This window comes from Coffea eugenioides, chromosome 5 (genome assembly GCF_003713205.1).
Source record: "Coffea eugenioides isolate CCC68of chromosome 5, Ceug_1.0, whole genome shotgun sequence".
NCBI classification, from domain to species: domain Eukaryota; kingdom Viridiplantae; phylum Streptophyta; class Magnoliopsida; order Gentianales; family Rubiaceae; genus Coffea; species Coffea eugenioides.
In genome coordinates this window covers 15,268,303-15,286,322 of record NC_040039.1, presented here as the reverse complement: position 1 = coordinate 15,286,322, position 18,020 = coordinate 15,268,303, and positions in this window count along the sequence as shown.

Sequence of the window (18,020 nt, the reverse complement as noted above, 5' to 3'; positions counted from 1 at the left end):
GGATGCTATGTGTTAGGGGGAGTTATTCTGAAATTATAAGTTTGGTTGCAATGAGTGAGGGGGAGTGTATGCTCATATGCTCAATTTTTTTCCTTCCTTCCATCCATTTTTTTGTCATCATCAAAAAGGGGGAGAATGTTGATCTTGATCCCTATCTTTTGATGTTTACAAAACAAATGGATGATACTAATATTTCTTCAAGATATACTTTCAGTTTTGAAGTTGTTTGATTCCATGAACAAGTGCAATTGAAAGGGGACTAAGTATGCTGAAGCTGTCGGACGCTCAAATAGTCAGGATCGGACGTCCGAAAGGATGAAGAACATCAAGAAGGAAACTCTGTCGGACGCTCGTATGGAAGCATCGGACGTCCTGAAGGATCGGACGCATGCTTCGGACGCACATCAATCTCATCGGACGTCCTAAAAATTCCACGAAGATTTGATAACTCTCTGGACGACGTTCGGACACAGAAGCTCGGACGATAAAATACCATCGGACGTCCGAACGACAACTTGGATGATTTTCGGACGATGGGATCGGACGGTGATTAATCTGTCGGACGTCCGACGTCCCCAACGGCTAGTTGACTATTCAGCTACTTTCTATCCGTTGGATGCTTTAATGAGGCACTTTCTTGGTCCTATATAAATAGTGGTTGGTCAGATACTTCAGATAACTTTTGCACACTTTGTTTACAAGCTCTCAAGAGATATTTTAGCCAGAAAATAGTCTCCAAAGCTAGATTTGTAGTCTTAGTGGTGTGAGGTTCTTTGTAAGCTTTTCATTTGTGAGTGAATCTTTCATGAGTGTAGCTCTGTGAGGGTTGTCCTGAGGGATAGTAAAACGTCCTGGCTTGACCGAGTGGAGTTCGGGGCAAGGAGGAGGTGAACCTTCCTTTGTACACAAGAGTGATTATAATTCATCAACTTGAAGTAGCTTGTCTCAATTAATCTACAAGCTCAAGAGGAGTTGGGTAGTTAATTGGTTTGCAACTCTTTCCTTTTTATTTACTTATTGTTACGTTTATGATCTTTAATTTGTTTATCTCTTCTACTCACAAGCACTTGTGCTTTCTTATCAACTGTCTCATTGGTTGTCTTCGGGCCTTACAATTGGCATCAGAGCTTGGTCTCCTAGAGATTAAGCTTAACCGCTTAGAGTAAAGATCATGGCAACCATAAATGTTTCTTTCTTAGAAGGGCAATCTATTGATAGACCACCTATGTTTAATGGTTCTCATTTTAGCATGTGGAAACAAAGAATGATGATTTTCTTACAATCCGTTTATACTGAATTATGTATGCGGTAGAAGATGGTCCTTATGAAGTTAGAATAGTTGACTCTACCACTAATTTGATTTGATTAAAGACTAGACAAGAATTGAATGAAAAAGACAAGAGATACCTTTCTTTGAATGCCAAGGCCATGTATATATTGTACAATGCATTAGATGTAAATGAATCTAGTAGGATTAAAGGTTGTAAATCAGCTAAAGATATTTGGGATAAATTGTGTGAATTTCATGAAGGTAACCAAGATATTAAAGAACAAAGGAAATCTTTGCTTGTTTCTCAATATGAATTTTTCAAAATGCATCCTCTTGAAAATGTTGATAAGATGTGTACTAGATTTTGTGACATTATTCAAGATCTTAAATTGCTTGGAAAAGAATATTCTTTGGGTGAGAAAAATAGAAAGATTTTGAATGCCTTGCCAAAAGAATGGGAAAACAAAATAAATGCTATAGAAGAGGCAAATGATTTAAATTCTATGTCCATTGAATCTCTTGTGAATTCCCTAATCTCTTATGAATTAAAGCTGAAATTCAAAGTGCAAGAGGAAGAAAATGCAAGAATGTATAAGAGAGGCATAGCTTTTAAAGCATCTCAAGTGGGGGATAACCCATCCTTCATGGGTAATGAAAACATGGAAGTGGACAGTGATATAACTCCTCACATCAAATGTTTCAAGAAGATCTTCAACAAGAGAAGTTTAAGAGGAGATTGCAAAATTACATGGGATGAATGCAATTCAAAAGGAGAAAAAGAAGAGTTGGCCCAAATGGCACTAATGGCCATTGGAGATGATGAGGTAACATCTTATAACTCTCAAGTTGAAAGTGATGAAGAAACTGATGATGATATTGAATCTTTCATTATAAAATTGCATGATAGTGTGAAACAGTCCTATGCTAGAAACAAGGGGTTAAAACAGAAAATTGGTTTTTTGCTTCGAGATAATGCAAATCTTTTTCAACAAAATAAAAAGTTGAAAGCTGAAAATGATTACTTCAAAAAGAGTGAGACTGCTTTACATTTTGAACTTGATAGAAAAATAAAACTTTGTGATTTGTTCAAAAAGGAACAAGGTGATTTGAAAAGAAGAATTGATGGTCTAAATGAGTTGCTTAAACACAAGAAACAAGTCTGTTTTCAAAAGAATAGGTTGAATTCTAATTCCAACGAATTTGCTATCCATAGGAGAAGACAAGTAAGATTTATTAAACCTGTTCATGTAGATAACTCTTTGGTTATGTGTAATTTTTGTTGTCAAAAAGGTCACATGAAAAGTGATTGTTATGTGAGAAAGAATATGAGAAGAGGCATGAAATGCATGTGGATAGTTAGACATGATGCTAACTTTAACAAATAGGAGATTTTGTTAATCATTGCAGTGATTCTTGTTCACAATATTTTTTTTGATATTTCCGATACTTTGATCTGTGTTTTCGCTGATATTTTTGAATACTACTGAATTTGTATGGTGTCAAAAAGGGAGAGAAAAGAACTATTCTGATCTAACGATGATTTGCTAATCTCTCTGTGATATGTTGGTATGTTGGTATTGCTGAATTCTGGTATTATTTCTCTGTTTTGTTTTGAATATTGGATTCTCTGCTATTATTGTTGGATTATGGTTGTTGGGTATTACTCTCATCTTATGATGACAAAAAGGGGGAGAAATGGATGCTATGTGTTAGGGGGAGTTATTCTGAAATTATAAGTTTGGTTGCAATGAGTGAGGGGGAGTCTATGCTCATATGCTCAATTTTTTTCCTTCCTTCCATCCATTTTTTTGTCATCATCAAAAAGGGGGAGAATGTTGATCTTGATCCCTATCTTTTGATGTTTACAAAACAAATGGATGATACTAATATTTCTTCAAGATATACTTTCAGTTTTGAAGTTGTTTGATTCCATGAACAAGTGCAATTGAAAGGGGACTAAGTATGCTGAAGCTGTCGGACGCTCAAATAGTCAGGATCGGACGTCCGAAAGGATGAAGAACATCAAGAAGGAAACTCTGTCGGACGCTCGTATGGAAGCATCGGACGTCCTGAAGGATCGGACGCATGCTTCGGACGCACATCAATCTCATCGGACGTCCTAAAAATTCCACGAAGATTTGATAACTCTCTGGACGACGTTCGGACACAGAAGCTCGGACGATAAAATACCATCGGACGTCCGAACGACAACTTGGATGATTTTCGGACGATGGGATCGGACGGTGATTAATCTGTCGGACGTCCGACGTCCCCAACGGCTAGTTGACTATTCAGCTACTTTCTATCCGTTGGATGCTTTAATGAGGCACTTTCTTGGTCCTATATAAATAGTGGTTGGTCAGATACTTCAGATAACTTTTGCACACTTTGTTTACAAGCTCTCAAGAGATATTTTAGCTAGAAAATAGTCTCCAAAGCTAGATTTGTAGTCTTAGTGGTGTGAGGTTCTTTGTAAGCTTTTCATTTGTGAGTGAATATTTCATGAGTGTAGCTCTGTGAGGGTTGTCCTGAGGGATAGTAAAACGTCCTGGCTTGACCGAGTGGAGTTCGGGGCAAGAAGGAGGTGAACCTTCCTTTGTACACAAGAGTGATTATAATTCATCAACTTGAAGTAGCTTGTCTCAATTAATCTACAAGCTCAAGAGGAGTTGGGTAGTTAATTGGTTTGCAACTCTTTCCTTTTTATTTACTTATTGTTACGTTTATGATCTTTAATTTGTTTATCTCTTCTACTCACAAGCACTTGTGCTTTCTTATCAACTGTCTCATTGGTTGTCTTCGGGCCTTACATGTATGTTATTCATTTCATATCACGCATATTTTTCTATTTTAGGATCTTTTCTCATTTACATAATATTTTCTCTTAAATTATTCCTTTACCCTCTATATGTGTGAACCATATTATTTAGAATTGCACCTCATTTAGGAAATTAGAAAACAAATTAGTTTATTGTCTGCATATGTTAGAAGAGTCACTTTTCAAATATGGAAAATGGGTGATTATAGTTCTTTAACTTAAATATCCCATCAATTCCTTTATAAGAAAGAAAATTGTGTCACGAGTTTTGTTCCTCGTACCCATTGTGTTACATTCCCTTTTTTATCACTTATGTATAATTTAATCTTCTTTTCTTTGACTCTCATTTTTGCCTACTCGTGACCTTTTCAAGAGTATTTTGGATTTCGCAATTAATGTAATTGGTACTAACTAAATCTTGAATGAACATTTTGCCCCTTTCAATATCTTCTTTAAATTTAAGTTTGCATCCATATAGAAAACATCCAAACATGAAAAATTTAAGGGTTAGATTAGAAAATTTTTGACTAAACCCGCAATTAACTTAGACTAGATTGAAAGGGTGCCTTAAGTTTGAACCGATCAAACCTTTACGTTCCATATTTTTAACCGTGACTCCCGAACTCATTTTTTTTCATTTTTGAAGATCTGGAATTAATAAAAAGGGTTTTATTTTATTTTTATTTTTTATTAAAAATATTTTGTGTGAGAGCCCGTAATTTTTGTTTTTAAAGTACTAAGTTTTATTTTTCTTTTAATTGCACGTTTTTCCACATTTTATTGATTTGAAAAATTGTGAAAATAATTTTTATGAGTAAATAGAGTTTTTTGGATGATTTTTCTAGTATCGGATAGTTTTTGAAAAATTTAGAACGTATAACGGACGTGGGACCCGCTAATGCGAAAAGTTCGGAAAAATTCGGCCAGTTAGGTTAAGTTTTGGATACTGGGTTTAATTTACCGGGTGTTATGAGATATTTAGAGGTACCAAGTGCATAGGTGTGAGAAAGACAAAAACAAGTTAGACATGAATTAATGAGAGGGACATGTGTCACCATATGATTAAATCTTATTTTGACTTACTATTCAACCTTTTACCAATTACTAAATAAAACCAAAAATTGACCAAATATCTTCCATTTTTCTTCAAGCTTGGCCGAATTTCTCTCTAGGAAAGAAAGAAAGAAAACCTCTTCAACTTCTTGATTCTCTATTACTCAAATCCAAGAATTCAACCATCTAAACTTGTTTTTGTTCCATAGAAACACTTAAGGGAGTGATAGTGAGTTGTTTTGTGGAGTTATTTGGAAAGCTAAGAGGACCAATAACTCTCTCTCTCTTGTTTCTAAGGTAAGTTGTGAAGAACCACTTTCCTTCCTTGATTGATGCTTAAATCATGCTTAGTGGTAGTATGAGATGCCATTTTATGGATTATATTTTGAGTTGTGGTTGAATTGATGAACTTTTATATTTTTTGGGGATTTTTCTGTTTTAATATAAGCATGATTGTGTGGCTATCTATGATGATTGGAAATGGTCTATAATGACTTAAAGAGGTGGAAAAAGTGATTAATTGCAACCAATTTCTGTTTTGGAAGAAAATTGAAAAACCTAGGGTTCTTAAGGAAGCATTCTGTCCGAATTTTTAGGTCCTAGATAAATGCCGAATTGGCCTTAGCTCAAAACATGAAAGTTGTAGGGAATGACATTTTAGAGGTGCCTACAAAATTTCAGATCAATCGGAGTAGTGCAGAATGAGAAAAGTCGAAATTACCCTTGCTGTCCTGGTTTTACCCGAATGTAAGAATTGCGCCTGTAATTGGTTGTTTTGGCTGGAATTGCTTCCGAATTGGTTGTTGAGGTCTTCTGATGAAATTTAGCCCTATTTCTTAGCTTTCAGCTGGATTTGGACTTGGATAGCCTGCTTTATGATGTTTCCGCTAGAATGCGTTCTGTGAATCTGTTTTACGGTTTTGGTATAGTATTTTGCATTTTTGACCTGGTTGCACTCAAAATTGGGTTGAGTGACCTTCTGTGATGTTGTAGCCCTGTCTTTTAGCTTCGAGATGGTGGGTCTTTCACCCTCATCCGATAAGCGTAGTGAAATTGGTGCCATTACCGCAAAATGAGGACAAAAACTGTTTTTTCAGGGCCAAAGCTAGTTACATTTCCGAAATTTCTGGTTTCCTCTAATGCTTATATATGCTTATGGAACCCTATTGTGATCGTGTTGGCATCGGTTTATGACTTGTAATCGAGTCTTCTTGTGCTTATTGGAATATTCTAGGGCTTGACTTTTATTTCCGATCATTTTCCTAGCTAACTTTTGTACTTGGATAACCTTGAGCCTATTGAACGGCTGTGGTGATGAATGTATATTGAGTATGACTTTGGGAGTTGATTGAGGAAAATAATGAAGCCGTGATGGCTGGAAAAGTAAGAAATTTAGGGGAAGTGCTGTCCAATTTTTCTAGGCCAATTGGTTCCTTTAAGTTTGAATTGGCTTGTGATAGAAATGAAGGGCTTTTGGGTTGTTGAACCTAGGTCTTCATGTCACCTTTTTATTCCCAAAAATCATGTTTTGTACCCTTGCATTAGTAATTATTTGGCGAGGCATACGACTAGTAGTCGAGCCTCACATGTGTATTTTGTTTACTCGAATCTGGATGTGAAACCTTCAATTGGTTTACTTTGATTATTTTAGGGTTTCTTGGCGATTAAAGCCAATCCGAAGTGAAAACTTTTGAGGTATCTGTACTTGAACCGGTGAGTGTACCACTCCCCTCCATTGCTGTTTAACTTGATTTCTGCTCTGCAATCTGTTTAATTTGTTTGAGACGAGGGTGTACTTTATCGCACTCGTTCTCTTGTCTGTTCATATGCCAATTTTGGTGTCAATCTGAATCTGTTCTGTATCTGATATCTGTATCTGTATCTGTATCTGTGACCTATGAGCTCAAATCCTGTGGCTAAGTTATTCGAGTCGGGCCGGCAAGGGCCTGGACGATTAGATAACGAACCACGGTAGTCTGTTTTGGGATCTTTGGGTATTGAGACCCTTGATTCCGGTATACTCGAGTATTACCATTTCTGTTTCTGTTAAGGTGAGCGGGCCCGGTAAAGGGGTGTTTGGTGGACGGAATTTGGTGTAAAGTGGGGTTTACGGACGTGTTGGTTCTATATACGTTGACGGAGAGTCAACCGGCTTGGATCAAGTACTGCGCTGGAAAGCTGGCTCTTGAGAGCCACCTGTATCCTTCCTATTTGAGTTCTTGTGTTTACCTGTCTTACTTTATAACGAGCATGTGTATCTGGTTTGTATAACGTGAACTACCTGATTTTTCTGCTACATGTTTGGTACCTCATTGGGCGTAAGCTCACCCCCTCCTCGTTATCTTTGTTTTCCTTACAGGAACCTCTTTTGGAAATCATGATTTTGAGAAGCGAGTTGAGCTAGTTAGAAAATCTTTTGTTCTTTTGTATAGCTCCTCGAGAATGAGCAAACCCTAAATGTATTTCGTTTCACTGGTTCCATTTGAATTGTAAACCTAGTGACATGTATATATGAAAGCGTTTTCTCCATGTTTAAGCTTGGCGGTCTTCAATCGCTCATTTCTTTTGGGTTCTCTCGCGTAATATCGGATTTGTGTGATTCGACTCCGTAGTCTTGGCGAGAGCTGGGCAGGCGGCTCGCCGAACCCTCTGGTTCGCCTTAGGGGGAGGTGGGGCTGTCACATTTTGGGTGACTTGGTACACCTAAATTCAATACCAAGTGGCGACTCCTATTTCCTTAAAAACTCTTTTTAAACCTAATTTTGGGTCCATTTTCACTTATTTTTTAAAATAAAAAACACATTTTTTGTAAATACTTTTTGTCGTAAAAAATGAGGCACGACAGCTACCCAAAATATTTTTAACAAAAAATAAAAATAAAATAAAATCCTTTTTGACAATTTCATATTTTCAAAAATGAGAGAAAATGAGTTCGGGAATCACGATTGAAGAAAGAAAAGGCAAAGGTTCGATCGATTCAAATCTAAGGTACTCTTTCAACTTAATCTAAGTTAGTTGCGAGATTTAATTAAAATTTTTCTAATCTAACCCTTAAATTTATCACATTTGAATATTTTCTATATGGATGCAAACCTAAACTTAAAGAAGATATTAAAAGAAACAAAATGTCCATTCAAGATCTAATTGGTACCAATCGCATGAATTACGAAATCCAAAATAATCCTTTAAAAGGGTCAAGAGCGTGTGAAGATGAAACTTGAGGAAAAGGAAATTAAATTATATATATAGGTATAAGTGGTCAAAGAAAAAAGAATGCAACATAATGAGTGCGGGAGACAAAAACTCGTGACACAATTTTCTTTCTTATAGGGTGATTAATGGAGTATTAAAGTTAAAAAGCTATAACTGTCCATTTTCCATATTCGAAAAGCGACTTTTCTAACATATGCAGACAAATGAACTAATTTGTTTTCTAATTTCCTTTATGAGGTGCAATTCTAAATGATATGGTTCACAGATATAGAAGGTAATGGAATAATATAAGAGAAAATATCATCCAAATGAGAAAAGATCCTAAAATAGAAAAATACGCGTAAAATGGAATGAATAACATACAAAAGATGAATCTAACACATGGACGACCTAAAGGTCAAGCATTGGATTGGTCCATTTCTAGAAATCCTCACTAACATTGGACTAGTAAGGAAGCGAAAGGAAAAATCACAACTAGCATTGGACTAGTGTGGTAATGTTGTACATTCATAACTGTTGGCCTAATCAGCAACATCCCTTAGATCCCGGCTCGACGGGACTAACCGCCCAACCCATGGCACCCAGGGGTGCAGCCCCTCATGCTGGCCAAGCGTGGTACGGTGCTTTGCGCTGCCATTGTGGTTAAGAAAATAAAGTTGCGCCTTTGCTAACAGCTATAGTTTTTGGTGCAATGGTAAGCGCTTCATCCTGACAAGTGGTATCAGAGCGAGGTCGCGGGTTCGAGTCTCCCTGACTGTTGCTGGGGGAGGGATTGTTGGCCTAATCAACAACATCCCTCAGATCCCGGCTCGACGAGACTAACCGTCCAGCCCGTGGCACCCAGGGGTGCAACCCCTCATGCTGGCCAAGCGTGGTACGGTGCTTTGCACTGCCATTATGGTTAAGGAAATAAAGTTGCGCCTTCGCTAACGGCTATAGCTTTTGGTGCAATGATAAGCGCTTAATCCTGACAATAACACATAATGAAACAAATAAGGTATAAATTAAAACAAGTAAACATGTAAGAGTACATAGCATATAACACATAAGTATAATATCTAAATGCAAAAATTCTAGAATAGTGGATAAAACATATAAGCACGTAAGCACAAAATCTATCTATTACAGTGGGGAGCCTAACTACAACCTAAAATAGGAAAAATATAATAAAATAAATCTATCTATTCTATCTATTATATTTATGGAGCCAAATACAATATAAAATGGGAAAATGTAATAAAATCAATCTATCTACCATATCTATTATATTGGTCCATTTAATTACAAGTTTTGCAAAAATATTACCTATCTATTACATCTTAAGGTATTTAAGTACCTCTTGAACAATTATAAAATTAACTAAACAAATATAAAAAAAATTGGATAAAAATTTAAAATAAATAAATAACAAAAACATGTAAACACATATAAACATACATGAGCACGTAGGAGTAGATAGCAATATATAATCGAAATTTAAAAGATAATAAGGGTACCTCCATTTTAAAGCAATGACTAAATAAGGTAAAGTTGCCCTATCTATATTTAAAATCAATAAAATGCTCATGGTACCTGTTTAATTGGGAATATAATAATAATATAGAAAAAATATACTAGATTCACATTATTATGTTAAAATGTAAATAAATTCAAAAATACTGAAAATTTACAATTTAAATACATGCACGAGAAGCATAATTAACAACTAAAGGAAGGGCACAATTATAATTGAGGAATCAAAAACTATTGGGGACTAGTTTGTAAAATCAAAAAATTTTGGGCTAAAATATAATTTTTACAAAAATTAGGGGTCAAAATTAAATAAAAAAAATTTTAGAAGCAAAAATGTAATTAAATTAAGGACCAAAATGAAATAAATCTAAAATTTTTGAACCACAATAAAATTACTCAAAAGATTAGATGTTAAGTTGCAAGATCAATTTCTGATTTGGGAAAAATATAGAGAAACCAAATTGGACCATTATTCTCTTTTATCACTTCTGTCAGATTACCCTAGCCCAAAGGGCTAATTCAAAAAAAAAAAATGCAAACCCAAAGAAAATTTAGCCAAATTTAAATAGAATGGAAACTTTGGGCTTAGCTCTAAAAGCCCAACCACAAGTCCGACAAAAAATAAGCACAAGTCCACCAAAAATAATGAAACCAGCCCAATGTTTTTTTTAATATATTTTTTCATCTTTTTTCTTTATTTTGAAAATTGGGTTAGTTTGTTTTCAGTGTGTTCGTGTGTGCAAGTGTCGAGTCCGAGAGAGAGAGAGTTTTGTGAGAGTATGTGATGGTGTTGAGTGAAAAATGAGAAAGAGTCGAGAAAAGGAGAGGAAAAATTGGTGAGTCTGTTGTGAAAAAATTTTTAAGAAGGAGGGAGAGAGATGGCCGAAAGTTGAGAGATTGACAGCCTTTTTTTTTGTGCAAGTGTGTTGTGTCATGAGAAATTGAGAGGGGAAGGGAAAAAGAAAAGCAACACAGAGAGAGAGAGAGGAGATGGTGAGTAGGTTGTGATGAATTTTTTTTTTTTTTTTGTCCAAAGAAAGATGGGATTGAGTGTTGGGTTGGGTTAATAGTATAGTAGTTGGGAAAAAATGATTAGAGAGTGATTTTTCTTTCCTTGATTTTCTTTTCCTTTTTTTTCTTTTCAAATAAATCTACAAAACAAGAAAATTCACATTAAAATGTATAAAAGTAAATGACCCTTTAAATAGATAAAAACTTAAGAAAATATTAAAATTAACAAAAATTTGGTGTCTACAATATTTATTTGTCCACTAATCATTTATTTCATATATACTAATGTGAATTTTCTTTTTTTTTTATTTTTAAAACTTTTTTTTGAAAAAAAAGGGGAAATTATAATAAAATTGTATCAAACCCACACACTCCAATCATTTTTTCTTTTATGAAATGTTCTATTAATCTAAAACAACACTCCACCTCCCATGTTTATTTTGTTGATTTTTCTTGACCAAGAGCAAACTTAAGCCCTATTTGGCAAATTAGTTTTTTGGGTGTTTGTTTAAAATTTTACTATAACTTACTGTAGAAATTGTAGGAAAAATTTTTAAAATGAATTTTTTTTTCTTTTTCTCTTTCTCTTTCTTTCTTTTTTCTTTTCTTTCCTCTCTTCTTCTTTTCCCTTCCCCCTCCCCCTCTCCCGCCACCTCTTTCTCGCCCCTCCCAAAGTTGCAGCAGTAGAAACAATTTTTTTTTTTGAATCTTTCTCTCTCACCCTCTTTCCCCTCTCCCTCTCCCCTTCGCCTCCCCTTCCCTCTCCTTCTCTCCCTCTCCCGTCACCTCTTTCTCCCCCCGCCGAAAGTTGCAGTAGTAGAAACTATTTTTTTTTTTGCATCTTTCTCTCTCACCCTCTTTCCCCTCTCCCTCTCCCCTCATCTCCGCTTCCCTCTCCCTCTCTCCCTCCCCCACCATCCCTCCCTCCCCTTGCTGGAAGTTGTAGCAGCAAAAACAATTTTTTTTTTTGCTTTTTTTCTCTATCCCTTTCTTCCCCCTCTCCCCCTCCCCCTCTAGTCTCCTTCCCCCTCCCCTGCCATCCTTCTACTCCCCTAGGCATGATCTAGTCAACTAGATCGTGCCTAGGGGAGAGAAAGGGTGGCGGGGGAGGGAGAGGGGGAGAGAGGTGGCGAGGAAGGGGGAGAAGAGAGAGAGAGAGGAGAGGAAGGAATGAGAAGAGGGAGGGAGGAGGAGAGAAAGAAAAAAAAAGAGGTGGCTAGCACCAGAACCGATGCCGGCCGGTCTTGGTTGGTAGCAGAGGTGGTGGTGGGTTGAGGTGGAAAAAGAAAGGAGGAAGGAAAGTTTTTTTTTTTTTTGTGTATTTTGGGTATTTTGAAGTGTGTAGTTTAAAATTTTTGAAAAGTTTTTTTAGGTTATTGTAGTTAAAGTTGTTAAAAAACTGGTAGAAAACAAACTTGGCCAAAAACTCATTTGTCAAATAGGCCCATAATCGTCACAAGACACACTCTTACACAACAACTCCCAAAAAAATTCTCTTAGCTCCTTTTCCCTTTCAATTTTCTTCGCAATTACACACAACATAATTCCTTTTTCTTCTCTCAAATACACACAAAAACTCTCTCAACTCTCAATACACACTAAACATCACATGCCTATAGCTTTCTCTTGGTTCGCTCTCTCTCTTAAAAAAAAACAAAGGAAAAATGAAAGTTGGAAGGAGCAAGAGGGAAGACATTGCCGCTGTAGTCATCTCCACTGAGAATCCATCACCACCACTATGAAATATTCTTGAAGGCACCTTAAAAAACTCCTAAACCCTCTTTGCTTTTATTATTTGATTATTTTTGTGAAAAATGCTACATTATGTTTTTTCTTGCTTTTAAGCTTCTTTGTTTGGTATTTGTTGAAGTCTGAATGTCCAGAGCTTGGGGTTGGAATAGGTTTAATTTCTTGCAAAAAAAATTTTGGAGCTAATTATTTTAAAATTCTTGCAAAAGAATCAATGTTTCTTATAATCCACAACCTGTTTGACAAAAGGCTTATATGAAACTTGGTGGAAGGAATGAACTTTTTGCATTTGTTTTGCTGAAATGATTGATTTAGAATGATATAAAGCATGGGCGCAATTTCTAGTTTGAAGTTTTCATGCCAAAAGACAATAAATGTATTTTTTTTCAAATGGTGACTATTTGACTTATAAATTCATATATTCATGCTCTATTTTTGCTAAATTATAATTATGGTTGTCTTGAGGGATTGAAGAGGGTTGTATGTTGTAATTTTTTTTTATGAAATTTGGTGTTGATTTAAGTGGTTTTTGAAAAATAAATGCCCGGCTATAAATCAGCAATTTTGGCAATTTTTCTTCATTCTTTGTAAAACTAAAACCAGAAATGGATTCTACGTGAAAAATGGAGTTCAAAATGGTATTTTGGTGCATATTGGCAATCAGAGAAGTCGCTAACGGCCAACAGCTAATGACGGTTCGGCGACAACTGCACAATCGGCATTGCCATGGTCGCCAGCGAGGAGTTGCAGGTGAGGAAGAAAAAGAAGAAAAAAAAAGGAGAAAAGGGGAGAGAAAAGAAAAAGGAATAGGCTTGCGTTTATCTTTTGGTTTGGGTTCATAGCTAGGTTTTGAGGTTAAGTCCAGTGTTTTTCTTATTATATTTATGTATGTTTCAATTGGATTTGCTTGTTCTTTTTATTGAAGTGGTCTGCATATTTCATTTCCGGCCTAAATAGTGTGGCCCAAACACTAAGAAGGGCCCAAAAATTGTTTCTTTGTATCTTTCTATAATTAGAAAATAGATTTTGTAATTTGACCCTAAACTTTTGTGTAATTTTAGTGTGGCCAAAAAAATCTTTAGAATTCTTTCATTTAGGTAATTATTTGAATTGCATTTTGGCCCCTATACTTTATCTTTATTTAATTCTTACCTTAATCTTTTCAAAAATAATGTTTTAACCTCAAACAACTCTAATTTTTACAATTTAGTACCTAAGAGCTTTTTGATTTCACAATTATAATTGTTTCCTTTTTTTAATTGTTAATTATACTTCACTTAAATGTATTTAATTTATAAACTTTAGGTGTTTTAAGATCATTTATATTTTTTGGCATAATATGGTGAATTTAGTACATGTTTAGATTCTCTTTTAAAATATTTTCAATTTAAATTGGTGTCTTGATCTTTTTGTTGAATCTTGACCATAAATAGGTCAATTGTTCCTCATTTTGTCACTATTTCAAAAGGAAATTACTCCTATTATCCTTTTAAATTTTGATTATTTGCTCTTATGTGCTCCTACGTATTTTTATGTATTTTCTTTCATTAATTTACTTTCATATTCATTTTTATATTTATTTAATTTAAGTTTTTTTAATTATTTGTCGGTATTTAAATACCCAATCTAAAATAGATATGTAATATTTCTTTTTTTTTTAATAAAAATTGTAATTAGATAGACAAATGTAATAGATTGCTAAGAGAGGTTTGTTATTTTATATTTTTCCGTTTAGATTGTAGTTAGGGTCCCAATATAATAGTTAGGTCTTCTATGCTTATGTATCTTATGTACTTGTGTGTTTTACCCACTTTTTTTAGAATTTTGTATCTAAATATTACGCCTATGGGCTATGTGCTCTATGTAATCCTATATAAGATTTAATTTCTCTTTTCTCGAGTCTCATCTTCACATACTCATATCCCTTCAAGGGATTATCTTAGGTCTCGCATTTAATGCAACTGGTACCAACTAGGTTTTGAAGGGACATTTTACCCTTTACAATATTTCCTTTAAGTTTAGATTTGTATCCATATACAAACATCCAAATGTGATAAGTTTGAGAGTTATATTAGGAAAATTTTGATTAAATCTCATAAGTAGGTTAGACTAGGTTAAAAGGGTACCTTAAGTTTGAACCAATTGAACATTTTGCCTTCCATTTTTTCAACTGTGATTTCCGAACCTTTTTCTCTTATTTTCAAAGACCTGAAATCGTCTAAAAAATGGTTTTATTTTTTATTTTTCTAAAATTTCTTTGGTGACTTGGTACGCTTAAATTTAATACTAATTGGCGACTCCCTTTTTTTCTAAAACCCCCTTTATTTAGACTATATTTTTGGACCCAAACTAGCACATTTTAAAGGTCTCATTTTAGGCCCTTTTTTTATTTTCTAAAATTAAAAACATTTTTTTCATTAAAATCTTTTATTTCAAAAAATGGGGTGCAACAGATAGCTAGTATAAGACTGTTAAGTTATTGTTCATACCCAATTAATCATCAAATAGATATTACTTTATGTTAAAAAATTGCTTTATCAATCATCAACTTAATATTTTTTCTATTTTATATTTTCAACTTCATACTTTTGTTTTATCAAACATATCCTTAGTGAGTGATAGAAAGTTAACTTAATTCTAAGCCTCTTTAATGCCAAACAAAAACTAAATTGGCATCCCCATAAAAGAAAACAAGAAAAATAAAGAAGAAATCGAAGGGAAAAAACTCAACTTAAACAAGTAACAGTGCGTCAAAAAAAAGGTCGTGGTTTAATGCTTAATGTTGACACTTGAGGACTTAGGTGTTACGTTCTAATTCCCCCTTCCCCTCCTTAATTCTTAAATTCCAATCCTCTCCCGTTAAAAAAGATAATTTAAGGAAAAACTTAGACAAGTAATAGTAAGAATTTTCCTTTAATAAAATTCGAATTTGTGTCCCATCGGTGTGTGGAATTTGTCAATGAATAAATAAATAAATAAAAGAAGTAAGGATTTTTCTACTCTAATACCCTTTGTAGGTGTAGAAATACTATCCCAAAATATGGAAAAATTGCAGTTTTGGCCCCCAATGTTTAGCCTATGTGCCAAAGTGGTCTCTAATGTTTCAACCAAAATAAATCTAGTCCCCAAAGTTTGTCATTTTAATCAAATTTAGGACAACTAATGGAAATGGAATAATGACTAATGGTCAATATCAAAATTATTGTTAGTCAACAATTTGACTTTGCACTTTTGGTCCCCAATATTTTGACTTTGAATCATTATATTTCCCTAATTTTAAATAATGATATTAAGAGTTTTAGCATGAATTAAAATGCAAATTAGAATGAAATAGTGTTAAATGGGTAATAAGAATTTTAATTAATTTTTTTTCTTATTTTTATTTTATTTATTCACACTAATAATATGTCACATGTTTCTTTTCTTTTGTACAGTTAGTCTCAAATTTTGTATAATAAATGCATAATATTAGGTTTGTTTGGATAGTGCATTATTTACCAAAATTTATTTGTTTACATCAAATAACACCTTTTTAACTATTTTGTAATCTCATATACATTATATAAAAATGTGCTACAGTATTTTCAAAAAATTATCCCAAATAATCTACTATCCAAACACACTAATTGTTTCTCACTATTAATTAGAGCACTTTATTATAGACAAATCCATTGGTACATAAGAACAACAATCATAATGATATAATACTATTATTTAAAAAAGTTTTTGTTCTATCTAGTCCTAAACATAATATCTACTCTTGCTGAAAATGGGATTTGGAGTATTGAAGCACTTGCAAACGTAACCCAAGATCAATTACCAAATGTTTTTAATCCTATCAATTAGCAAGCATTATAATTTGAAGCAACTATGCTTCCTATTTTGTGAAAAAAAATATATTTTCACTAGAGTCAATCTTATACACACTAATAGTATATATACTATCACCGTTGGATTAATGACATGTGTGCAAAAGTTCAATTTTAAAATTCAAATTTTGCGTAGTTGTCATTTATCCAATGTTAACAGTATATCCACTGTCAGTGTAGAAAAGATGAATGCTTTTCACTATGTACTTTTTACGCTTGTACTATCTTTGTTATGTAATAATTATTGTTCCTTAGAGTTAATTAACTATATTATAAACAAATCATTTCTAAGCTTATCTAATGTGCAAAATAGATCATTACAAACCATAGAGTTACTTAACTGTGTTATAAATAATCATTGCTATCTTTGCAATGTCTTATCCAAAGTCAATGTCCATATTTTGCCCATTAGTAAGTTAAGAATCTATATAAATTATCTCATGCTTACATCTTACTTACACTAAACAGAATATTTTTTAAATTATCATATTTTGTCACATAGATAAGTATCAATTATTCCCATTCACAAACAATATGCAATCGGCAAACCTCATACGAAGTGCAAGGATGGATAGTTAGTATAAGAATATGTTAAGTTATTGTTCATACCCAATTAATCATCAAACAAATATAACTTTATCTTGAAAAAATTGGTTTATCAATCATCAACTTAAATATTTTTATTTTAGATTTTCAACTTTATACTTTAATTTTATCAAACACATCCTTAGCAAGTGATAGAAAGTCAACTTAATTCTAAGCCTCTTAAACGCCAAAATAACTAAATTAGCATCCGAAAAAAAAAGAAAAAAGAAAAAAGAAGAAATCAGAGAAAGAAAACTCAACGTAAACAAGTAATAATGGGTTGAAAAGGTTTTGATTTAATAGTTAAAGTTGAAACATGAGAACTGAGGTCCTATGTTCTAATTCCCCATTCCCCTCCTTGATTCTTAAATCCTAATTCTCCCCTATTAAAAAAATTTAAAGAAAAAACTTAGACAAGTAATAGGAAGGATTTTCCTCTGATAAAATTAGAATTTGTGTCTCTTTGGTGTGTATGAAATTTGTCAATAAATAAATATATAAATAAAAGAAGAAAGGATTTTCCTAATCTAATATCCTTTGTAGGTGTATAAGTACTACCTTGAAATATGAGAGAATTGCAGTTTTGGTCCCTAATTTTTGACCTATGTGTTAAAGTGTCTCCAATATTTCAACCCAAATAAATTTAGTCCCTAAAGTTTGTGATTTTAAGCAGATTTAGCACAACTAAAGGAAATGAAATAATGACTAACGGTCAATATCAAATTGTCGTTAGTCAACAAGTTTGGCTTTGTGCTTTTGGCCTCGAATGTTTTGATTTTGAATCATTATATTTTTTCTAATCTTTAAATAGTGCTATTAAGAGTTTTAGCATGAATTGAGATGCAAATTAGAATGAAGTAATATTAAATGGGTAATAAGAATTTTAATTAAACTTCTTTTTCTTTTTCTTCTTTTTATTTTTATTTTATTTATTCATACT